A 26,930-nucleotide genomic window follows, 5' to 3' on the forward strand; every position below is an offset into this window, starting at 1 on the left:
AGGTGCACTCTGGTATAATAATGGAGAAGGAAATGGCAACCCACTCCAGTATTCTTGGCTAGAGAATCCCAGGGACGGAGGAGCCTGGTGGGCTGTCGCCTATGCGGTCGCATAGAGTCGAACACGACTGAAGCGACTTAGCAGCAGCAGCAGCAGCAGCTGGTGTAATACTGGTCAGAGCTTAACTTGACATATTGCTGGATAGCACTTTTAAAATACATAGAAAACACTTAAAAAATATGTACATTCCTTAGATTCAACAATTCTAGTTCTGTAATTTACTCTAGGAAAAATTCATGGATTTGCAGAAAACTTACTTCTAGGGACATTCATGTTTTTACCAGAGAAAGTTTGGTAACAAACTAAATATCTAGAAATGGGAAAAACAAAACTTTGTGACTTTTAAAGGCAGTTCTGTAATGGTACAAAGGTAGACCAGTAGACCAACAGAACAGAAAATAGAGTCCAGAAATAGACTTGCACAGATGCAACCAACAGAAGCCTCAGTAAAATTCATTGGGGGAAAAGTGATCTTGTCAATGAATGGTGTTAGAACAATTGAATATTTGTAAACTTCAAACTCTAGCTCACATCATAGACAAAATTAGTTTCTAGGGGATCATAGCTCTAAAGGTCCAGGTAAAATTACCAAGCTCCCAGAAGAAGACATAAACAAATAGCCTTCTGAGTTTATGGTAGGTAAAACTTCCTTAAGTAGGATACCAAAAGCTTTAACCACAAAAGAAAAAGAAGTGATAAATTGGACTTTATTGTAGTTAAAATCTTAATCAAAAGACATCACTTTGTGAAATTAGCATTTCATAAAAGAGTCTGTGCAACAGCTGGTAAGCATATATGAAAGATGCTTAACATCATTACTCATCAGGTATATACACATTTAAACCATGGCTATATCAGCATATATCTACCAAAATGGTTAGAAAGATCGAGAATGCCCATTGTTAGTGAAAGAAATTGACTCTCATACACCCCTGGTGGGAGTATCAATTGCTTCAACCTTGGCTAATAAAACTAAACATACATTTATCCCATGATTCATGCCTCGGTACTCAAGAGACATGAAAACATATTGGCACAAAGAGACTTATACAAGAATGTTCACAGCTGCCTTAATTATAATAGCTACCCAACGGAAGTAACCCAAGGGTCTGTCAACAGAAGAATGGATAAATTATGGTGTTTTTATATAGCAAAATACTATGTGGCAACAAAAAAAAAGAAAGAACTGTTGATAAGTGGATGAATCTTTTAATAAAATTAGGTTGAATGAAATGCAGATCCAAAAGAGTACATTTTTGGCCACACTGCAAGGCATGTGGGATTTTAATTTCTCAACCAGGGATCGAACCCATGGCCCCTTCAGTGGAAGCACAGAGTCTTAACCACTAGACCACCAGGGAAGTCCCCAGAAGAGTACTTTTTCAAAAATTATTCCACTTATGCAAAGTTCAAGAAAAGGCTGAAATAATCTATGGTGCTAAAAGTCAGAGTAGAAGTACCTGAAGGGAAATATTGAAAAGGAAGGGATCAAAGGAAACCTGTATGCTGATGGAACATTCTGAATACTGATCGTTGTTGTTGTTGTTGTTCAGTCACCCAATTGTGTCCAACTCTTTGTGACCCCATGGACTGCAGCACATCAGGCCTCCCTGTCCTTCACTATCTCCCAAAGTTTGCCCAAATTCATGTCCATCCAGCGATCTCATCCTCTGATGCCCTCTTCTCCTTCCGCCCTTAGTCTCTCCCAGCATCAGGGACTTGTCCAATGAGTCAGCGGTTCGCATCAGATGACCACAATACTGAAGCTTCAGCATCAGTCCTTCCAATGAGTATTCAGGGTTGATTTCCCTTCAGACTGACTAGTTTGAGCTCCTTGCTGTCCAAGGCTCTCTCAGGAGTCTTCTCCAGCACCACAGTTCAAAGGCATCAATTCTTTGTTGTTCTGACTTCTTTATGGTCCAGTTCTCACAACCATACATGACCACTGGGAAGGCCATAGCCTTGACTATATGGACCTTTGTCAGCAAAGTAATGTCTCTGCTTTTCGACACACTGTCTAGGTTTGTCACAGCTTTCCTGCCGAGAGGCAATCGTCTTCTGATTTCATGGCTGCAGTCACCATCCACAGTGATTTTAGAGCCCAAGAAGAGGAAATCTGTCACTACTTCTACCTTTTCCCCTTCTATTTGCCATGCAGTAATGGGGCCGGATGCTGCGATTTTAGTTTTTTAAATATTTAGTTTTAAGCTCGCTCTTTCAATCTCCTCCTTCACCCTCATCAAGAGGCTCTTTAGTTCCTCTTCGCTTTCTGCCATTAGAGTGATATCATCTGCATATCTGAGGTTGTTGATGTTTCTCCTGCCTATCTTGATTCCAACTTGTAACTCATCGAGTCTGGCGTTTCTCATGATGTGCTCACTGTATAGGTTAAACAAACAGGGTGACAGCAGACAGCCCTGTCGTACTCCTTTCTCAATCTTGAACCAATCAGTTTTCCATACAGGGTTCCAACTGTTGCTTCTTGACCCACATACAGGTTTCTCAGGAGACAGGTAAGCTGGTCGGGTATTCCCATCTCTTTAAGAGCTTTCCATAGTCTGTTATGATCCACACAGTCAAAGGATTTAGCATAGTTGATTAAACAGAGGTAGATGTTTTTCTGGAATTCCCTTGCTTTCTCTATGATACAGCGAACATTGGCAATTTGATCTCCTGTTCCTCTTCTTTTTCTAAACCCAGCTTGGACATCTGTAAGTTCTTGATTTGCATAATGCTGAAGCCTAGCATGCAAGATTTTAAGCATGACCTTACTAGCATTGGAGATGAGCGCAGTTGTCCAGTGGTTAGCACATTCTTTAGTACTACTCTTCTTAGGAATTGGGATGAGGATTGATCTATTCCAGTCCTGTGGCCACTGTGGAGTCTTCCAGATTTGCTGACATATTGAATGCAACATGTTGATGGCATCATCTTTTAGGGTTTTGAATACTTCTACTGGAATTCCATCGTATCCACTGGCTTTATTAACAGCAGTGCTTCCTAAGGCCCACTTGACCTCGCACTCCAGAATGTCTGCTCTGGATGACTAACCACACCATCATAGTTATCGGGTTCAGTAAGATCTTTTTTGCACAGTTCTTCTATGTATTCTTTCCACCTCTTCTTGATCTCTTCAGTGTCTATTAGGTCTCTACCATTTCTGTCTTTTTTTGTGCCCATCTTTGGGAAAAATGTTCCCTTGATAGTTCCAGTGTTCATGAAGAGATCTCTAGTCTTTACCCTTCTGTTGTTTTCTTTTGGTCTTATGCACTGTTCATTGTGGAAGGTCTTCTTGTCTGTCCATGCTATTCTTTGGAACTCTGCATTTAGTTGGAGGTACCTTTCCCTTTCTCCCTTGCCTTTCACTTCTCTTCTTTCAGCATACAGATTAGGCTGGAGCTAATAGATGACACCTCATGCGAAGAGTTGACTCATTGGAAAAGACTCTGATGCTGGAAGGGATTGGGGGCAGGAGGAAAAGGGGACGACAAAGGATGAGATGACTGGATGGCATCACCAACTCGATGGACATGAGTTTGAGTGAACTCCAGGAGTTGGTGATGGACAGGGAGGCCTGGCATGCTGCGATTCATGGGGTTGCAAAGAGTCGGACACCACTGAGCGACTGAACTGAACTGAACTGATACTAAAAATACACAGTTTTTGGTATGTAACTTGTACCATTAAAACTTTTAACTACAGTCCATGGGGTCGCAAAGAGTCGGACACAACTGAGCTTTTAAAAAGAGTTTTTAAAGTTTTAAACACTTTTAAAGAGATGTAATAAAATCATGAATAATATGGGGAAAGGTCAACTTTATATTAAGTAAAAACAACTTTTATTCATTGATTTATCCATTCAACAAACACTTATTGGGCATATATTAAATGCTAATCATTGACAGAGGACACAGAATAATAGTGAATAAAATAGAAAATGTCTCTGTATCAGGCAGCTTACAATCTAGTGAAAAGTTTGGTAAGAAATAACTATATGTAAGATCACACTTAAATGTGGAATTTTTAAAAAAAGATTGAATTTATATACATGGGAAACAGACTGGTGGTTGCCAGAGACAGGGGGAAAATGGAGGAGGGGAGGCAAAATAAGTGAAGGTGGCCAAAAGGTACAAATTGTCAGTTATACAGTAAGTCAGTCCTGAGGATTATAATATACAGCATGGTGATTATAGTTAATAATACTGTATTGTATATTTGAAAGATGCTATGAGAGTAGATCTATTTTCTTAAGTAGAACCTAGTTGCTTTACAATTTTGTGTTAGTTTCTGCTGTACAACAAAGTGACTCCGCTATATGTGTATACATATCCCCTCCCTCCCACACCCCACCATCCTACCCATCTAAGTCATCACAGGGCACTAAGCTCTCCTTGTGCTATGCAGCAGGTTCCCACTAGCAATCTGTTTTACATATGGTAGTGTACATATGTCAGTCCTAATCTCCCAATTCACCCCACTCTACCTTTACCCCCACTAAATTCTCACTACACACGCGCAAAAATGTAACCGTGTATGAATGTGGATGTTAACTAAAGAGTAACATTTAGCAATGTATACATGTAACCAAATCTCTATGCTGTACACCCAAAACTAATACAATGTTATAGGTCAATTATATCTCAATTTTACAAAATCAAAGTTTGTTTAACAAATACATTTAGTTAAAATGTGTTGTTATTATAGTGTTAGTCACTCAGTCGTGACCGACTCTTTGTGACCCAATGGACTGTAGCCCCCAGGCTTCTCTGTCTATGGAATTCTCCAGGCAAGAATACTGGAGTGGGTAGCCATTCCCTTCTCCAGGGGATCTTGCCAAGCCAGGGATTGAACCCAGGTCCCCTGCATTGCAGGCAGATTCTTTACTATCTGAACCACCAGGGAAGCCCTAAAATATATCATGTATCAATAAAAATAGAAAAGAAAGCTCTTTAGCACTGAGTGTCAGGGTAGTCACTAGATTGTTTAAGAAAATTTCACTCTGTTCCGTTCTCACATTGTCTTGCACACACCTCATGTGCAGTAAACATTTTTTGAATGAGTGAGTGAAGGCATGATTGTCATCGTATAAAATCTGTACGTTTTCAGATAATAAAAATAAATCTGTTTTCTGTCAAAACCCCAAAGTTATCAAATATATTGTCTACATTGCAAAGACAATTACAAAGAAATGTTTACAAATTTTTTTGTAAGTTATTATAATTATTGAATTATCTGAAATGCTCTTTGCATATCTATTTAAATCTATTTTTAAACATGAATTATTCCACAGCAAAAACAACGAGTACATAGAGAACAGTGCATTATTGTAGTGTGTGTGCACATGTGTGCATACACCCACTTTGCCAATATATGTTTAAAATAAGCATAGAATAAATGACTGGAAAATTTTAACAGTGGTATCCGTTTGGAGGATTACAAGTAATTTTTTTATTATCTTTGCTTTTATCATTTTCTACAATGATGAATATTGCTTTCAAAATAGGAAAAAAATGTTACTGACATTACACGGAATATAGGCATCTTGGTTCTAGCTGTTTCTCAGCAGAGAACAAGCCACAGTATGCTCCCTAAGAACTTATAGCTTCTAAGTTTTGACAGCTGTGTAACACCTGGAGCAGCTATATATAACCTGAATGAACCTCTTTAAAGAAATTGGTGTGGAAGTTATTATTAATAAAAGAAAGAGGACAAAAAGGCAGCCAGGAAAAACTTAATTGGCATCATGAAATGGTTTCTGCAGAGTTATTTGCTAAGCCAGGATCTTTCGTTGAACATGAGGTCAAAGTCATTAAATCAAAACCGGGAAAGAATATGGACTGCAGTGGAGTATTTGTCTAACTGCTAAATCATATCCTTGCTTCTATTATTAACTTGTAGAATAGCCTTCAGAAAATTTATACAACTTGATTTCTCATTTATGAAATAGAGAGAATAATCTCTAATTAGAGTTCTGCTGCAGTTTCCCATGTGGCCATCACAAAACTAAACTGTATTTCTACCTCAAAAGATCCACAGTGGGGCACACACCCAGGTCCACATGAATTGACCACTGTTTATTTCTTCCTTAAACCCTTTCATGTGCCATATCATAGATCACAAAACTCTACACTAAAGAAAAAGTTATTGCATGCAAATAAGTTAGGGAATTTAGATTATTTAGAAGTCTACAATCTGTGATTAATCTGATCATTTGATACAGAACAGTTAAGTGAAAAGTTGACTCTGGAGGTTAACTCTTGCTGTATGTACATCCTATTTCTCTAAGTTCATAAAGTCATTCAGCTATATGAATCCACTTCACTTTGCAAGCCCTTTTTTTCAGAGCAAGTCATGTGTTCTAGAAAAGTATTCTAGATAATACTTATGTTAATTGTAATCAATGTATAGACATGCACATATGTACATATATGGTGATGGTTAATTTTTTTTTAAGAAGGATCTTTTTCTTGGCTGCATCAGGTCTTAGTTACAGCATGTAGGATCTTAGTTGCAGCATATGCGCTCTAGTTCCCTGACCAAACTTTGAACCTAGGCCCCCTGTATTGGGAATCTTAGCCACTGGACCACCAAGAAGTCCTTTGTGATGGTTCTCTTTAGGTGTCAACTTGTGTAGGTCACAAGAGGCCCAGATATTTGGTCAAACATGATTCTGAGTGTGTATATGGTAGTGTTTCTGGGTGAGATAAACATTTGAATCAGTAGACTTAGAAAGCATTTTCCCTTCCTTAATGCGGGTGGACCTCATCCAATCAGTTGAAGGCCTGAATAGAACAAAAAGGCCTACTAACCCACAAGCAAGAAAGAATTCTTCCTGCTTCTTTCAAACTGAGACATTAACTTTTTTCCCTTCCTCCAAACTTGAACTGAAACATCTGCTATTCCTGAGTCTAAGGCTTACAACTTTTGGACTGGCCTAAAGGTCCATCTAGTCAAGGCTATGGTTTTTCCAGTGGATGGGAGAGTTGGACCGTGAAGGAAGCTGAGCGCCGAAGAATTGATGCTTTTGAACTGTGGTGTTGGAGAAGACTCTTGAGAGTCCCTTGGACTGCAAGGAGATCCAACCAGTCCATTCTAAAGGAGATCAGTCCTGGGTGTTCTTTGGAAGGACTAATGCTAAAGCTGAAACTCCAGTACTTTGGCCACCTGATGCAAAGAGTTGACTCACTGGAAAAGACTCTGATGCTGGGAGGGATTGGGGGCAGGAGGAGAAGGGGACGACAGAGGATGAGATGGCTGGATGGCATCACCAACTCGATGGACATGAGTTTGAGTGAACTCCAGGAGATGGTGATGGAAGGGAGGCCTGGCATGCTGCCCCTGTCATGGGGTTGCAAAGAGTCGGACACAACTGAGCGACTGAACTGAACTGAACTGAAGCCATCTCCAGTACTGGTTCTTAGACTTTGGGATTTAAGTAAGAACTAAGCCACTGGCTCTCCTGAGTATCTAGCTTTCTAACTCACTCTGCAGACCTTGGGACTTGCCAGCCTCCATCATTGTTTGAGCCAATTTCTGTGTGTGTTTTTCTATCTATTGATATTGATCTCTCTATACATGGGTGGGGGGGGTGCTAGAATACTGAATAATACAGTGTGAAAGATTTGTGTACAGAAACTATAAAAGGCTACTGAAAAAAATTAATGAGGCACCAGTCAGTGCAAAGACCTCTCATGTTCATGGATTGGAAGACATTATTGTCCGTGCTATCTAAGGTGATCTACACATTTAATGTGAGCCCTATCAAAATCTCAATGATGTTTTTGCAGAAGCAGAAAAATCCATCCTAAAATTTGTATGAAATTTTAACTGGCTCTGAATAACCAAAACAAGTTTGAAAAAGAAAAATTTGGAGATCTTACATTTTCTGATTTCAAAATTTATTACAGGGATACAGTAGTCAAAACAGTATGGTTCTATCATAAAGACAGACTCATAAACCAAAGGAATAGAAAACAGTCCAGAAACAAATTGCCAGATATGAAATCAAATAATTTTTGATAAGAATGTCAAGATTATTCAATGGGGGAAAGGACAGGATTTTCAACAAAGGGTTTTGGGAAAATAGGATATACATATGCCAGAAAAATAGTTGAACTTTTACCTTACACCATATACAAAAAATAACTCAGAATGAGTTAAAGATCTAAATGTAAAACCTAAAACTATACAACTCTTAGAAGAAAATATGAAAGGAAAGATTCATAACATTGACTTTGGCAATGGTTTCATGAATATGACACCAAAAGCATAAACTAGGAAAAAATAAATGAATTTGACTTCATCAAAATAAAAACCTTTTGTACATCAAAAGACACTGTCAACAGAATGAAACAAAAACCGGTCCATGGAGAGGGAGAAGATATTAGCAAATCATTTATCTGGTAAGGGATTGATACCCACAATATGTAAAAAACTCCTACAATTCAACAATAGCAACAACAACAAAGCCCTATTGAAAAATAGGCAAAAGATCTGAATAAGCATTTCTCCAAAAAAAATATACAGATTGCCAATAAGCTTCTGAAAAGATTCTCGGTATCTCTAATCATAGGGGAATAGAAATCTAAATCACAGTGAGATATTAATTTGCACCCATCAAGATAACTATTGCTTCCTGATGAGTCAGTGGGTAAAGAATCTGCCTGCAATGCAGGAGATGCAGGAGATGTGGGTTCAGTCTCTGGGTTGGGAAGATCCCCTGGAGGAGGAAATGGCAACCCACTCCAGTATTCTTGCCAGGATAATTCCATGGACAGAGGAGTCCGGCAGGCTATAGTTCAAAGGGTCACAAAGAGTTGGACACAACTGAGCAACTGAGCACAAGATAACTATTATCAAAAAAAAAAAAAAACAGAAAATAACAGGTGTTGATGAGGATGTCATGAAATTGGAATACTTACGTGCTACTGCTAAAAGTGTAAAACAGTACAATCCTTATGGAAAATAGTTTGGTTGTTACTCAAAACATAAAAATAGATTTACCATGTTATCCAGCAATTCCATTTCCAGATATATACTCAGAAGAATTCAAAGCAGGGACTTGAACAGACATTTACATAAACAGATTGTACATTTACACTTACAGAAGAATTTTTCACAATAGCCAAAAGGAGGAAGAAACCCAAGTATCCATCAGTGGGTTAATGGGTAAACAAACATGGTGTTCATACACAATAGAATATGACTCAACCCTTAGAAAATAATGAAATTTTTACACATGCTACAACATGGATGAACCATGAAAGCATTATGTTAAGTGAAATAAGCCACTTACAAAAACACAATTACTTTATAATTACTCTTATGTGAGATACCTAGAGTTGTCAAATCTGAAGAAATAGAAAGTAGAATGGTGATGACCAGTGCCCAGGGGGAGTAGGGGCTTCCCTGGTGGCTCAGATGGTAAAGCTTCTGCCTGCAATGCAGGAGGCCTGGGTTTGATCCCTGGGTCGGGAAGATCCCCTGGAGAAGGAAATGGCAACCCACTCCAGTATTCTTGCTTGGAAAATTCCATGGACAGAGGAGCCTTGTAGGCTACAGTCCATGGGGTCGCAAAGAATCAGACACGACTGAGCGACTTCACTTCACTGCTTCAGGGGGAGTAGAGAATAGGACATTATTTATCTATCTATCCTATTCATGTGCTCAGTCATGTCTGACTCTTTGCACAACTTGATGGCGCTGAACTGAATACTTTAAAATGTCCAAAATGTTAAATTTTGTGATTTGTATATTAGTCCACAATAAAAAATAATCTTGAAAAAAGTGCAAAAGTTTTATTGGGGGAAATATTTGTGAGAGAGAATGGGAAGGGAACTAGAGAGATCTGAGAGACCCATCAGACCAGGAAGCAATTATTTCTCTAAGGAAGGAACGGAGAAATGGAAGGAAGATATAGCAGAAGCACCCTAGACTTCAGTTTAAAGAAATTTTGACAAATTCATTGGCCAGTGTCCATCATCACAAGTCCTCGTTTTCTCCAAGAAATGGACATAAGGGTTATTGGCTATCTAAGGAAGCAGCCCTAGGAAACGTCAGTGGATTTGAGCACACAGCCACGGGAGCCTTTGACCAATGACACTCTGTAGTGAGAAATCAGCAAAAAATATACTCTCATGACCACCCAAAGGCTTTGCATGGTCCGCTCACATCATCATTCTTGACCCCTCTGCCTGCTTCCACTTACGTCTTGTGTTCCAGCCACACTGGTCTTGCCAGTCCTTGGTGACACTGAGCATGTTCCTACTGTAGAACCTCTGTGCATGTTACTGTGGCTGAACGTTCTCCTGGGTTTCGATGTGGTTTGCTTCCTCACTTCCTTCATGTTTTTACCCAAATACCATTTTCCCAATTAAGCCTGCTCTGGCCACACTATCTAAAATTTTAATACTCCTTCACTGACTCTCATACACATACTTTCTATCTTATCTTATCTGCTATTTTTTTCTTACCATTTGTCAGTTTAAGACATAATGTACTCATTTATTTATATTATTAGTTTCCTATCTCTCTTATTAGAGTGCAAATTTCACATCAACGGGAGGTCTGACTTGATTGGTTATTGTTGTTTATTCAGCAAGTAGAATAGTACAGAGAATATATTAAGCATTCAATAAATATCTACTGAATAAAACATTGAACACACAGAAGAAAAAAGATTGAAAATATTAATACTTCTATTGCTTATGTGCAGATGAGTCACTACAAGAAATCCAGAGGGACATCTTCTTGGCAACATTTTGTTCACAGTTAGTCCAAATTCCCATGCGTACCTGGAAGGAAGAGACTTCATGAAAAATCTATAATTCAAACTTTTCTCAAGTTCAGAAAGATTTTTCATGACAAAAACCAAAAGCTTTTAAAGATGAAACTAAGACAAAAGGGTCATCATCAAAGGGCACCCAAACCAACATGAAGCGACTCCTTTTGATTAAGAATGGGATAATTTGTGCATCTAAAAATTTACTGAAAGCCATTGATTCAAACACATTGAATTTTTTTAAAACTCATAGTTCTTAATGATAAAAAGAAAGAAAAGGAAAATTAAAACAACATCAAAAACAAAAACCTGACCCTTGAGGCACAAGTAGGAAAGTTAAGGCATGGACTTCTTAACCCAAAGACTGGCAAATAAAATACATGGATTCAACATTTATCCTAATTTAAGGATAACCAAATTGCTTTAGTTGATAAGGAAACAGCTTTCTCTTCAAAAAATATCAAGTCAATGAATGAGGAAATATAATAATTTTTAAATCATCATTTTGCAACCCCTCATAAAATGTTTGATTCAGCCAAACATCATCATGGGTGAAGTGATTAGAGGAGAACTTGATGGGGAACTTACAAATAAGATATCAAGTTATCACCCATTGAAATAAGTAATCAATCTTAGCATCAGTAAAGGTTGAACAAGCAGACCTGCTGTGATGTAATACAAAACACACAGCATCGCCTATGAAGTATTCTGGCCTAGAAGGCAAAAGCTGAACCTAATCCAGCTCTAGAACTAACGTCCATTTACAGGAATTGTGAGAGACAGAAGGATACGTGACAGGGCACCGCTAGGAAAAGCAGACAAACCCAGAGAGGACATCCTACAGGACAACTGACCCAACCTTTGAAACAAGTAAATATCATGGGGGAAAGTGGTGGGAGATTGTTCTGGATATTTTTTAAACACTGAACAACTAAATCTCTGCTGACTTCTTTTTTGAGTCCTCATTTGGATGAGTCAAATGTAAAAATATTTTTGAGACAATTGCAGACATCTGATGATGGTTTGGGTATCAGAAGGCACCAAATAATTATTATTTATTATGCTATATATGAATAATGTCATTGTAGTTAGGTAAAAAAAAAAATCTGTATTTGTAGGTTCATTGAACTATGGAAGAAAGAATGACCATTATATATATTTAAGTACATTTAGAACACTTTAGGAGAAGAGGAAAGTAGATTAAGCCAATGGGGCAAAAACACAATAATTATTTAAAATACATAATGGATATAATGTATGTGGCTTATCATCCTCTCCATTTTGCATGTTTGAAAATTTTCATAAAATAATTAAAGACAATGGTTTACTCTAATTCTCAAGAATCAGAGTTTACCATAAGTTACAGTTAAATCTTCCACTTAACCAACTTATGCTACAACACGCCACAATATTTTTTTTATTTTTATTTTTATTCTTATTATTTTTTTCCTTTCACCACACCCCAAGGCATGTGGAATCTTAGTTCCCCAACCAGGGAAAGCACAGACTCTTAACCAGTGGAATGTCTGAGAAGTCCAACATCCTACAATATTAATTCATTTAAGTAAAGAAAAAATATAGGTTTACAATATTTAACCTTGAAACAAGTATTTGGGAGGTATGATAACCACTGAAGCCAAAAGAGAAGGGACAACAGAGGATGAGATGGTTCAATAGCGTCAACTACTCTCCCAGAGTTTGAGCAAACTCTGGGAGATAGTAAAGGACAGAGGAGCCTGGCATGGTGCAGTCCATGGGGTCACAAAAAGTTGGATACAACTGAGTTACTAAACAACAACAACAACAACATGATATCCATTAATTCAACCTAAATTTTACTTAAACCATATTATGAATCAACCATAGTTCTTGATGCTGGGAATATAACAATGAACAAGTCCCTTTTCTCTTGGAACTTACATACTAGTAAGAGTGAGAGAGACAAATAAATAAAAATACTAACCACATAGTAATAAGTATGTTCCTTGAAGAAGATAAAGTAAAGGAAGAAGAGAGAGAAACAGGACAGCAGAAGTGGAGGATACTTGAGATAAGGTGAACAGGAAAGAAATTTCTAAAGAGGCGATGTGTGTGCATGCTCAGTCGTGTCCGACTCTTTGCAATCCCATGGGCTACTGTAGCCTGTCAGGTTCCTCTGTCCATGGAATTCTCCAGGCAAGAATACTGGAGTGAGCAGCCATTCCCTTCTCCAGGGGATCTTTCTGACCCAGGCATTGAACCAGGTCTATTGCATTGCGGGCAGACTCTTTGCTATCTGAGCCACCAGGGAAGACCAGAGAGGTGATACTTGAACTTAAATCAAAATGGTGTTAAGAGTGCTCGCTTCGGCAGCACGTATACTAAAATTGGAAAGATACAGAGATTAGCAGGGCCCCTGCACCAGGATAACACACAAAGTCATGAAGCGTTCCATATGTTTTTATACAGAGTGAAGTGAGTGAGAAAGAGAAAGATAAATATCGTATTCTAACACATATATACAGAATCTAGAAAAATGGTACTGAGGAATTTATTTACAGGCAGCAATGGAGAAACAGACATAGAGAATAGACTTATGGACATGGGGAGAGAGGAGGAGAGGGTGAGATATATGGAAAAAGTAACATCAGATCAGATCAGATCAGATCAGTCGCTTAGTCATGTCTGACTCTTTGCGACCCCATGAATCGCAGCACGCCAGGCCTCCCTGTCCGTCACCAACTCCCGGAGTTCACTCAGACTCACGTCCATCGAGTCAGTGATGCCATCCAGCCATCTCATCCTCTGTCGTCCCCTTCTCCTCCTGCCCCCAATCCCTCCCAGCATCAGAGTCTTTTCCAATGAGTCAACTCTTCGCATGAGGTGGCCAAAGTACTGGAGTTTCAGCTTTAGCATCATTCCTTCCAAAGAAATCCCAGGGCTGATCTCCTTCAGAATGGACTGGTTGGATCTCCTTGCAGTCCAAGGGACTCTCAAGAGTCTTCTCCAACACCACAGTTCAAAAGCATCAATTCTTCAGCACTCAGCCTTCTTCACAGTCCAACTCTCACATCCATACATGACCACAGGAAAAACCATAGCCTTGACTAGACGAACCTTTGTTGGCAAAGTAATGTCTCTGCTTTTCAATATGCTGTCTAGGTTGGTCATAACTTTCCTTCCAAGGAGTAAGTGTCTTTTAATTTTATGGCTGCAGTCACCATCTGTAGTGATTTTGGAGCCCAGAAAAATAAAGTCTGACACTGTTTCCACTGTTTCCCCATCTATTTCCCACGAAGTGCTGGGACCAGATGCCATGATCTTTGTTTTCTGAATGTTGAGCTTTAAGCCAACTTTTTCACTCTCCACTTTCACCTTCATCAGGGGCTTTTTAGTTCCTCTTCACTTTCTGCCATAAGGGTGGTGTCATCTGCATATCTGAGGTTATTGATATTTCTCCCTGCAATCTTGATTCCAGCTTGTGCTTCTTCCAGCCCAGTGTTTCTCATGATGCACTCTGCATATAAATTAAATAAGCAGGGTGACAATATACAGCCTTGACGAACTCCTTTTCCTGTTTGGAACCAGTCTGTTGTTCCATGTCCAGTTCTAACTGTTGCTTCCTGACCTGCATACAAATTTCTCAAGAGGCATATCAAGTGGTCTGGTATTCCCATCTCTTTCAGAATTTTCCACAGTTCATTGTGATCCACACAGTCAAAGGCTTTGGCATAGTCAATAAAGCAGAAATAGATGTTTTTCTGGAACTCTCTTGCTTTTTCTATGATCCAGCGGATGTTGGCAATTTGATCTCTGGTTGCTCTGCCTTTTCTAAAACCAGCTTGAACATTAGGAAGTTCACGGTTCTGGAAACTTACATTACCATGTGTAAAATAGATAGCCAATGGGAATTTGCTGTATGGCTCAAGAAACTCAAACAGGGGTTCTGCATCAATCTTAGAGGGAGGGAAGTTCAGAAGGGAGGGGATATATGCACACCTATGGCTGATTCATGTTGAGGTTTGACAGGAAACAACAAAATTCTGTAAAGCAATTATCCTTCAATAAAAAATAAAAAGAAATGGTGTTAGGAGCATAGCATATGAAGATCTAGGCAATGAAGCTGGCTGGGGTGGGGGAAGAGTTAAGTGTAAAATCTTTGAATTGTAAAAGAACTAGATGTATAAGAAGGACACTATAATTAAAAAGGAGGAAGTATGGGCAAGAGGATTAGGGAACAAATCTTGGAAGCCATGGTAAGGAATTTAGATTTTATTCTAAATATGGTGACAAACCATTGAACAATATGAAGCAGAAAAATGACATAATTAGATTTCATATTTTAAAATAGATAACCTTGATAGATTTTGAATTTGTGCATCTGAGTTAATAGCAAGATTGGCCTAAAACTTTCTTTTCTCATTTTATCCTTGAATAGTTTTGGTGTCAAAGCTATATTAGTATAATAAAATAAAGTAGAGAACATTCCTTCATTTTTATTCTCTAGAACATTTTATAGAAGACTAGAATTATCTGCTCTTTAAATAATTTATAAATATTGCCTATAAAACTATCTGATCCAGATATTACTTTATGCACAGATTTGTGTTCAACTTATTTAGTATCTAAAATCTCTCTATGTTTCCCAGTTGCTTAGTTGAATTTGGTAAGTTCTATTCTTCTAAGAGAAGGGAAATGGCAACCCACTCCAGTATTCTTGCCTGGGAAATCCCATGGACAGAGGAGCCTGGCAGGCTATAGTCCATGGGGTCGCAAAGAGTCAGAAATGACTGAGTGAGCGATAGCATAGCATTCTTCTAAGAACATACATTTTTTCCATTTTAAAATATATTTATGTAGCCTTACATTTCTAAAATGGAGTAAAAGGGACTAGATTTACCTCCCAACTGAAATAACTGTTAATTGTTGGAAAAATAGATAAAACAAAATTTTGAGTACATCTGGACATCAGGCAACAAAGAAGAGTGAGCCCTGAGAGATGAAAAGACGAATAAGATAAACACTGTAACTGACTAGTTTATGCCCTGAAAACACTTCCAGGCTGCAGCATCAGGCGGGGGACCCCAAATAGACCATGGAAGACTCCCAGAAATTAGAAGGCAGAGGATAGGGTCCAAGGTGGCTAGAATTCACAGGCAGAGCACCAGAGAGGAGGAGCAGTCGCAGAGGAACCCAACAGAATAAAAATCAGCATAAACCTGTGAGACAGTTACTCCAGGCTGAGAACAGGAGTTGGACTAAAGGAAGAGCACACTGAGCAGACTTGAGGCTCAAAATAGTGCTTGTTCCTAAGAGCCAGTCAGGAAAATCTCATAATTCATTGCGCTTTAAGTACAGCACTCAGAAGAATCTTGCTTCCATGGTGGAAAATAACTAGCTCCAGATTAAACACCATGCTGGTCCTACCTAATAAATCTTAACAACAAGAACCAAAGAATCAAACTGTGTCTGTGTAACTTGACTGTATACCAAAATAAAGCTCAAGAATTTTTATAGGAATACAAATCTATCCAGCATGAAATGAAGTAAAATTCATGATGTTAAGTTTCCTGTTAAAATTTCTTAAGGAGGCAAAGAAACAGGAAAATACGACCCATGTCGAGAAGGAAAATATATCAACTAAACCAACACAGAATTGATACAGATGTTAGAATTAGTAGACAAGGACTGAACAGTTATATAATAATTTTTCATATGTTTAAAAAATTAGAAGAAAAAATACATACACTAAGTAGAGATGCAACTGAAAGTGAAAATTGCTCCGTCGTGTCCAACTCTTTGCAATCCCATGGACTATACAGTGTGCATGGAATTCTCCAGGCCAGAATACTGGGGTGGGTAGCCTTTCCCTTCTCCAGGGGATCTTCCCAACCCAGGGATCAAACCCAGGTCTCCCACATTGCAGGCAGATTCTTTACCAGCTAAGCCACAAGAGAAGCCCAAGAATACTGGAGTGGGTAGCCTATCCCTTCTCCAGTGGATCTTCCCAACCCAGGAATAGAAACCAGGGTCTCCTGCATTGCAGGAGGATTCTTCACCAACTGAGCTATGAGAGAAGCAAGTAGAGATGCAGAAGACCAAAAACAAACAAACAAAAAAAACAATGATCTAAATCAATGGAGCCATAAACTGGTATTTAGCAAAGATCAATAAAACTGATAAACTTCAAATCCAGTGATTTTAATCTGTGGGTATTTTGCTTTCTGAGGGAAACTTGGCAATGTCTGGAGATACTACACAAAAAAAGCTCTGAGAAACCAGTGTCTGAATTGAAAGTATTAAGATTCTGATGGTGTGGACTTCCCTGGTAGTCCAGTGGCTAAATCTCCATTCTTCCAGTGCAGGAGTCCAGGTTCAATCCTTGGTCAGGGAACTAGATCTCACATGCTGCTACTGAAGATCCTGTGTTCCACAACTAAGACCCAGTGCAACCAGACATATTTTTAAAAAAAATTTTTTTTCAAGATTCTGATGGAGGGTGATAGCAGGTTCTCAGGAGAAATAGGATGGAGGATTGAAGTTTTGAGCCCTATCCCCAAACACACTATATGGGCAAGTGGTCTTCAGACATTTTGAAATGGACTCCATGAAAGAATTTTTAAAAGCTACATATCCCCTTGTTCATTTCTAAGTTGATATCTAAATTTTCCACCATAAATTTAAATACTTGCAAAAGATATAATTTCCGGCTTACTGTAAATTTTGATATTTTAAACTAAACCATTACATCATTCTTAAATATATCTGGTGGACTCCAAATACCCTAAATATTTGATGCCCGGAACTGCGGTGTTGGAGAAGACTCTTGAGTCTTGCAAGGAGATCCAACCAGTCCATTCTGAAGGAGATCAGCCCTGGGATTTCTTTGGAAGGAATGATGCTAAAGCTGAAACTCCAGTACTTTGGCTACCTCATGTGAAGAGTTGACTCATTGGAAAAGATTCTGATGCTGGGAGGGATTGGGGGCAGGAGGAGAAGGGAACAACAGAAGATGAGATGGCTTGATGGCATCACTGACTCGATGGACATGAGTCTGAGTGAATTCCGGGAGTTGGTGATGGACAGGGAGGCCTGGCGTGCTGTGATTCATGGGGTCGCAAAGAGTCGGACACAGCTGAGCAACTGAACTGAACTGAACTGAACATCCATTTAAAAACATATGAACAAGTTCTTTTTTTAGCAGAAAGAAAAAAAAAAAAAAAAGAAGGGGTAATAAAACTATTTGAGACTTCCCAGGTGGCACACTGATAAAGAATCCGCCTGCCAATACAGGAGACACAAGAGACCTGGGTTGGGAAGATCCCCTGGAGAAGGAAATGGCAATCTACTCCGGTATTCTTGCCTGGGAAATCTCAGGGACAGAGGAGCCTGGTGGGCTACAGTCCACAGGATTGCAAAGAGTTGGACATAACTGAGTGACTGAACACTGCACAGAACAATGTCGTCCTACCTCATGGGTTTTTTTAACTAAAATCTGTTCTCTTATGTCTGTAAGTCTGTTTCTGTTTCATAGATAAACTCATTTGTATCGTATTTTAAATTCCATATATAAGTAATACCATGGTATTTGTCTTTCTCTGTCTAATTTATTTCACTTTGTATGATAATCTCTAGATCCATCCATGTTGCCACAAATGGCATTATTTCATTCTTTTTATGCTGAGTAGTATTCCATTGTGGATGTGTGTGTGTGTGTGTGTGTGTATATATATATGTTTATAAATAAAAAATAAATTAAATTTTATATTTAAATTATAAATCTATATATATTAAAATTATATTTGTATACCACATCTGCTTTATCTATTCATCTGTCCGTGGACATTTAGGTTGTTTCCATGTCTTGGCTATATAATTGTGTTCTAAATAGGAGGAAAACAGAGAGAACGGATGCACAAAATAATTTTAACCATATTGGTACTGGTAGTATTACTATTCTAACCTGGGACTATTATGTAGTTAGATGGGATAAAGTAAGTACCCATGTGATAGTCTAATTCTGGCATCTTCAATATCCTTGAAAATTATTCTTAGTATGGAAGAAAAGATTTCAGATTTAGGACAGAAAAGATTAAGGAAATACTTTGTAGAACTGAATTTGAATTGAAAGTATTAATTTGACCTTGTGAGGATTTTTTTAATGAGCTTCCTAGGTTGCTCAGTGGTAAAGAATCTGCCTGCAATGCAGGAGACACAGGAGATATGAGTTTGACACCTGGTTGAGAAGGTCTGCTGGAGGAAAAAATGGCAACCGACTCCAGTATTCTTGCCTGGAAAACCCCATGGACAGAAGAGCCTGGCAGGTTACCATCCATGGGGTCGAAAAGAGTCAGACACGACTGAGTGCACACACATGAGGGTTTTTTCATGTATGTTAATGTCTGTCTGTCCACTTGAAAATGCATAGTAACAGTGACCTACCCCCGGACATGATTGTGAAATATTACTTTCAACTTTAAAGAAATCAAAGCTTCTCAAAGAAATAGCTAATTCTAGACTTGGGCAAGAAATATATAAAACAAGCCTAGTGCATCTCATCATGGCAGGTAAAATACCAAAGACCACAAGAATATTACCAAAAGGACACAGGAGTAACGTGAAGATGGATAAGATGATAAAAAGACTAAAATATTTTCAATGACCCATAAATAAGAAAGTTTATCTCTCTGAAAAAAAAAATACACACGTTTAGGAAAGACTTTGAAAACCAATTTATATATTCTTCAATGTGCCAGCCTGTTTTCTAGAATTCTAAGGTAATTATTTTCACCCTAATGTGCAGTTTAAATACATGGGTTCATAACGATTCTTTAGGCATTTGGCTATCTTTGAAGGACTGTAGAGAGTCAATTCCTTATTTGTAATACTGGTTTTTCCAAAAGAAAAAAATTAGGCATTTCTCATCACTTGTTTATAGAAGCTGTACTGGATATTAGTCTTGAGTGCATCTCCATGAGTATTTTAATAAATCCCTCTGTCCTTTGCGTTTCATATAATTTCTTAATATTTGACTGCACTGAGTCTTAAGTTGCCACATGTGGGATCTATAGTTGTGGCATATGAACTCTTAGTTGCAGCATGTGGGATCTAGTTCCCCAACCAGGGATGGAACCCAGGCCCCTTGCACTGAGAGCTCAGAGTCTTAGCCACTAGATCACCAGTGAAGTCCCTGCATTTCCTATAAATAGGCACTGGGAACTACAGACTTGATCATATTCAGACTTGAAATTGTGAGTCAGATTACTTCATAATAGGAAACTCTATGTAGACAAAGATCCAGTTTCTTCAACAGATACAATACACAAGTAATTATGATGATAGAGGGGCAATCTTTCCATTAAAAGAGGCTTAAGTGACATTTTTTTTAGAAAACAGACAAAAATAAGCTTTATTGTTGTGTTATATAGTGTATATATAGTTGTGTATATAGTGTATATATTTATATATAGTGTATATATATATTTATATATATATACATATATACATACGGTGGTGGTAATTTAGTCGCTCAGTCAACTCTTGCGACCCAATGGAATGTAGCCTGTCAGGTTCCTCTGTCCATGGAATTCTCCAGGCAAGAACACTGGAGTGGGTTGCCATTTCCTTCTCCAATGTATGTATATAAATCACTATAAAACTATAAATCAAAGCAAGGAAATGATTGTTATATTACCTGTTTACAGGTAAGCCTTTGTCTTCCTCTAGAAAAACGGGGCATGTGGTGGGTTCTGGGTGGTTCGTCAAGTTTTATCCCTTGATATGGGTGGTAGTTGCAAGTGTTCACTTTATAATAACTCTTTATTTACATAATTGTTTGATATTATATGTGTATCTGTGCCATATATTTTTATGTAGACCATTTTAAAAGTCTTTACTGAATTTTTGCAACATTGCTTCTGTTTCATTTTTTGTTTTTTTTTGTCAGTGAGGCATGTGGTATCTTAGCTCCCCTGACCAGAGATTGAACCCACACCCCCTGCATTGGAAGGGAAAGTCTCAACCACTGGACCACCAGGGAAATCCCTATGCTATATTTTAAAATTAGAAAAATTTTTTAAAGAAGTCAAGATACTGATTAATTTTGGAGAGGAGGATTTAAAGAGCATGAAAGTTTTGAGGACATAGTGGCATTCTTGTTTTGGGTCTAAGTGGTGGTTATTTGGGTTTGCATAAAAATGTGTCAGAATAAACATCCATGATTTTTTCACTCTTCCGTATGTATATTTTACTTAGCTAGATATTTTTTAAAGATGTTTTTAAAAATAAAAGGAAAAAAGCACAAGAGAGACTCTCTTAACCACCGCTTAATTTACTCTTCATTTTTTACGTTAGGAAATGTTGCCTTTTGGTCTAATCTGTGTCATGGGAGAAATACATAATTTCATACTCGATTTAGAAGGAGTCCAGATGCTGTTACATTATTTAGTTGGCGCTGTGTGGAAGTGTGGCTTAAAGAGAGACTTTTAGTGCCAGAAATTTCTTTGCAATATATCATATTAAACACTGATGATTTGTGTTTTAAATTTTGGCTAATGCTTTTTGTAACATTTGAATTCTTCTTGTAAACTGTGAGAGTTATCTGCAGGGAATCTAGCCTTTCCTGTCTCTCATTTCCTTCATTTGGATAGATAACATCACATATATAGAGAGAGGACCCTGTTATTTCCAAATCCATAGATTCATCGGGGCTGGGAAATGTCAAATCAGCACCTGAATAAATAAAACACGAGCCCATTAGTGCGAGCTTATTTGACCTGTCAGCATCATTAGGCTTTGCTGAGCACAAGCAGCCAGCTGGTAGAAGGCCTTCAATAATGATGGCATCTCTCGAGAGAGCCCAACAAATCCAGGCTTTGCTTTTTGAATAAGCATTCTGATGTTTGCTTTCCAGGCAGGGGCCTCGTTTCACTTTCAGGTTGCTGTAATTCAAGCCCTGCCCTCCTCGGAGTCTTTCCACCCTGCTGTGAATGGATGCACCCAGCTAGATTCCACACTGGAGCTCAAATCCACAGACCTAACACACATAATGACCCCACAGTCTCAGAAGCTTCACCAGGTCTTATCCCTAGTATTAGTATTCTCAAAGGTAATCTCTGCCAGGACCCCTTTGTTTGAGAAGATCAGCTCATCAACTTGACCGTACAAGTTCAGGTTGTGAATATTAATGTTTAAGAATGTAAAATTTAAAAACAAACAAACAAAAATTTAAGAAAAAATAGGTAAAAAAAGTAAAGTTTACAAGCATAGACTTAGACCCAGGCTGCCCAGATTCAAATCCCAGCCTTACCTCTTATTAGCTGTGTAACTCTGAACAGGTTACTAAACTATTCTGGGCCTCAGTTTATTCATCTGTGAATGGAGACCATGTCACCATCTATCACACAGATGAGACCTAAATGGTATTATTACATATAAAGCACTCAGAGCTGTGTTTATAGCAAGCGCCCTGTTATTATTATTATCATCAGCTGTGTGAGCTTTGCACAAGTACCTTAACCTCTCTGTGCTTTAGGTTCCTTATCTATAAAACAGAAATAATAAAAAATAATATGTATCATATAGGGTTATTACAAGTGTTGAATCAGTTAATTCATGTACAGTATGTAGTGAATTGCTTAGAGCATAGCAAATACTCAATGAATAATAACTATAATTACTTGATCTTTGCTATTTTGGTATGTATACAAATGCAGATAGGAAGCTGGACTGGTATACTTTATGAAACATGCTCACCAATCTCAAGAAAATAATTATTGATTAGTTATTTTATCTTTTATATTTCTCAGATGATGAATGAAATATATTTCTATAATAATACAATTGTAAAATAGAGAAAAATAAAATTTTAATACTCTCACCATTCAATAATATGCATTTTATATAGTATAGTCCCTTTCTATTCCTTTTCTTTTTTTTTTCTTCTGTGCAATATATTAAACAAACACTGAGGAGAATGAAAGAAACTCATAATTTTAATAGTCTTTGAATTCACTTTTTCAGTTGTCATGTTTTTATTTTTATTTATTTTTTTCTTCCAGTTTTATTGCAATATAATTAAATTTTATAATAATTAAAGAACAAGAAGTTCTACTATTATGTTTTTAATTTTGTTGCTTAAATGTCACCCATCTTTCTGAAGCAACTAGTCTGTGACCACCAACAAAGGCTTTGTGGAAGCGTGCATGCATTTATGTGTGTGTGTTAGTCACAGGAACATGCTGAGTTCCATGTGGTGTAGGAGAGAGGTTTCATGTGTGAGCGTGGCTGAGACTGACAAGCATCCCTCATCTATATCTTTCCAAACAGGACTCCTGAGTTCTAGCTGAAGACATAGCAACCCAGACGACGTCTCCATTTCCTGGTCTCTTGCAGCCAGACGTGTCTGTCCACATGGAAAGTTCTAACAGATGAAACTGGAGAAAGATGGTAAGTGCTATCTCCTAGCACAGATGGTTAAGCCTCCAGCACACTCTGGAAAAGACTGTGCATCGGCCAGAGGTCCTGGGTTTTGACGTTGATGCAATGGCCTGTTAGATTTCGGTCTGTCTTGCTCAAAAAGGGGCCAACTGTACCCTCCACCAGCAGGAAGCAAATTCTAAAGGTGACACAGATTTGAAGTGCCAGACTCTCTAGTGTCAAATTCATTACAAAACTAGGGGTCAGAGGGAACAATGGACAGGAGAGTTCTCAGAGAGTAGAACCAGAGTTGGCCTAAAAGTCACTCCTTCACCAGGGCAAGTAGACTTCACACCTGGCCTTGCAGGAATTGATCAATACTATAGACCATTAGCTGCTGTGTTTCCAATTTAAAAAAAAATTTTTTTTAATTTTATTCATAGGGCTTCAGTGGTTGTTGCTCTCAGGCTCTAGAGCACAGGCTTAATAGTTGTGGCACACAGGCTTAGTTGTTCCGTGGAATGTGGGTTTCTCCCAGACCAAGGATTGAACCCATGTCTCCTGCACTGGCAGGTGGATTCTTTACCACTGAACCACCAGGAAAGCCCTTCCAATTTTTTTTTTTCTTTTCCAAATAGGAATTTTTTATTGCCATTGTCCTTATCCTGGGCTTTCCAGGTGCCGCTAGTGGTAAAGAGCCCACCTGCCAGTGCAGGGGATATAAGAAATGCAGGTTCAATCCCTGAGTTGGGAAGATCCCCTGGAGGAGGGCATGGCCACCCACTCCAGTATTCTTGCCTAGAGAATCCCATGGACAGAGGAGCCAAACGGGCTACAGTCCCTGGGGTTGCAAAAAGTCAGACAGGACTGAAGTGGCGTGGCACACCTGCACATCCTCATCCTCGCCTAGCATCTCATGCTGCATCTCTAAGAGGCAACACAGACAATGTGGGTTTTGTTTTGTAGGTGTTGGGAAAGGCTGTCTCACACATGCAGTTTTGGGACCCCTGCTCTGCTGCCTCAGAATGGGCCTGGGGCCTGCAACACTTCCTACCAAGAGATAAAGAGCCCACACAACCTGTGCCAAGCTCTGTGTGGGAATATCTTTCCTTGTGTCGGGCTCAGTGAGTCCTTTTGTCTCTGCTTAAAGCATGTGTGTCGGATGGCGGCTGCCCAATCCCATTACTATATCCATCCTCTGCAGGAAAGAGACAAGGTTCCTTCAAGTGGGGCACCAGAAGGGTGAGCATAGGTCAATTGCCCTGTGTCACTCCCCAGAGCAAGCCACTGGCCAGGGGTATGAGGCAGACAATTAAAGGTCATCTTAGACTTCCCTGGTAGTCCAGTGATTAAGACTCCAAGCTCCACTGCAGGAGGCGAGTGTTTGATCCCTGGTCCAAGAACTAAGAGTCCACATTCCTTGTGACATAACCCCCCCAAAAAACTAACCTTACTCTACCTCATCTCTATGTAATTAAAGCTTTGTTTCATCCATTGCTGTCTTCCTTGGCCACTCCGATACAAGATGCAATGGGAAGAATTTTGGACTTTTGTTCTGAATAGTTGCATAGTGCTAATCTTTGCTGTGGGCCATGTAGTTGGAGTCCTCTCCTGGGGTTGATAACTAGTACAAGCTGCAGAATGGGAGAAAATATTTACAATACACAGCTAACAAAGGAATTGTATCAGAATATATAAAGAACTTACAACTCAATCATAAAAAGACAAACAACCCCATTTAAAAAAAGACTTTAACAGATACTTCATAAAAGTAGATATTCAAATGACTGATCAACACATGAAAATATGCTCAACATCATCAGTCATCAGAGAAAAGCAAACTAAAACCACAAGGAGGGACTTTCTTGGCAGTCCAGTGGTCACGATTCTGTGCTTCCAATGCAGGAGGCACACACAGGGTTTGATCTCTGGTCATGTAACTAAGATCCCACATGTGGCACAGCCAAAAATTTTTAAATAAAACCACAATGAAATAGACCCATATACACATTAGCATGTCTAAAAATTTAAAAGATTAACCATACCAAGTGTCAGCGATAATACATAGAAACTAGAACTCTAGCATTCTAGGTGAGAATGTAAAATGGTACAACAACTTTGGAAATATTTTTGGCAGTTTCTTAAAAAGTAAATATGACTCAGCTTCAGGAGTATGAAATTAACTATAGGCAATATGCATACTTCATTTACAAAAAGAGCTGGTTGGCCAGATTTGGCCAATGGGCCATTGTTTGCTGCTATATCTAGAACATCATTTTGTGCCAAGGAGAAAGGAAATGCCCAAAGAATGAGGGAAACTTATCTCATTGACCCAGTTTGGGACAATCTGAACATTAAAATTAAAAGGGATTAAGAGACTGGTGGCTCAGACGATAAAGTGTCTGCCTACAATGCGGGAGACCTGGGTTCAATCCCTAGGTCGGGAAGATCTCCTGGAGAAGGGAATGGCAACCCACTCCAGTATTCTTGCCTGGAAAATCCCATGGACAGAGGAACCTGGTTAGGCTACAGTCCATAGGGTCGCAAAGAGTCGGACACAACTGAGCAACTTCACTCACTCAAGAGATTATAATACATGAATTAAATAGAAATCATGAGACATACATACATAAGAAAGACATGTACATATATATGTACATGCACAGAGGAGCCTTGTGGGCTGCAGTCCATGGGGTCACAAATAATCAGACATGACTGAGCGACTGAGTAATATAATGCATTAAGAAGAACACAGAATCACTTTTGTGATGTTCCTGGAAATATTATATAATCTAAATGTGCTGTGTGCTGTGCTTGGTCGCTCAGTTGTGTCCAGCTCTTTGAGACTGCATGGACTGTAGCCTACCAGGCTCCTCTGTCCATGGGGATTCTCCAGGCAAGAATACTGGAGTGGGTAACCATGCTCTCCTCAATCTGAATGTAATCATAAGGAAACAGTAGACAAACCAAAACCAAAGGATGTCTACAAAGTAAGTTGTCTATACTTTTCAAAATTGTCAAGGCCAGAAAAGCCAATGGAAGACTGAAGAATGGTTCCAGATGAAAGAGACTAAAACAACCAAAAGCAACATGATTTTGGACTAGATCCTGAACCTCTACAGACATCATGGGACAATCAGTGAGGTCTGAATGAGATCTGTGAATGTTAATTTCCTGATTGATGGTTGCCCTGTGGTTATACAGGAGTCGGTCTTTGTTTTTAGGAAACAGTAAGAGGTAAAGGGCATCGTGTCTGTAATTTATTCTCTAATGACTTAGAAAAAAAGATTATTACTGTTCTGTTTATTATGCCGAGTAGCTAATTACCCCTAAATTTAGTGGCAGAGAACAACCAGATACTACATTCATGAATTCTATGGGTCAGGAATTCAGCACATACCATGGGAGGCTTGTCTCTGCCCTGTGATATCTGGGATCCTTGGATGGAAGACGTGAAGCCTAAGGGCTCAGCCATCACTCTCTTGTCTGGTGGTTGATGCTGGTTGTCAGCTAAGCTGTTGCTGCTGATGATTAAGAATTACTGCTGCTGCTACTGCTGCTGCTAAGTCGCTTCAGTCGTGTCCGACTCTGTGCGACCCAATAGACGGCAGCCCACCAGACTTCCCCACCCCTGGGATTCTCCAGGGAAGAACACTGGAGTGGGTTGCCATTTCCTTCTCCAATGCATGAAATT

General features: G+C 38.9%; 1 long non-coding RNA gene and 1 other non-coding gene across 2 annotated transcripts in view; one reads left to right on the plus strand and one right to left on the minus strand.

The window, feature by feature from the left end:
- Positions 1 to 10,631: 10,631 nt before the first annotated feature.
- LOC123332897 overlaps positions 10,632 to 26,930 on the minus strand; it is a 48,292-nt gene continuing 31,993 nt past the window's right edge. Inside the window, exon 3 of the long non-coding RNA XR_006550061.1 lies at positions 10,632 to 10,853. This is a non-coding gene — a long non-coding RNA (uncharacterized LOC123332897). The remainder of the gene's footprint in view (positions 10,854 to 26,930) is intronic.
- Positions 13,177 to 13,280, plus strand: LOC112584060. Its single transcript, XR_003108416.1, has one exon. It is a non-coding gene; the product is annotated as a U6 spliceosomal RNA (small nuclear RNA).

The sequence above is a fragment of the Bubalus bubalis genome, chromosome 3 (genome assembly GCF_019923935.1).
Source record: "Bubalus bubalis isolate 160015118507 breed Murrah chromosome 3, NDDB_SH_1, whole genome shotgun sequence".
In the NCBI taxonomy this organism is placed as follows: Eukaryota; Metazoa; Chordata; class Mammalia; order Artiodactyla; family Bovidae; genus Bubalus; species Bubalus bubalis.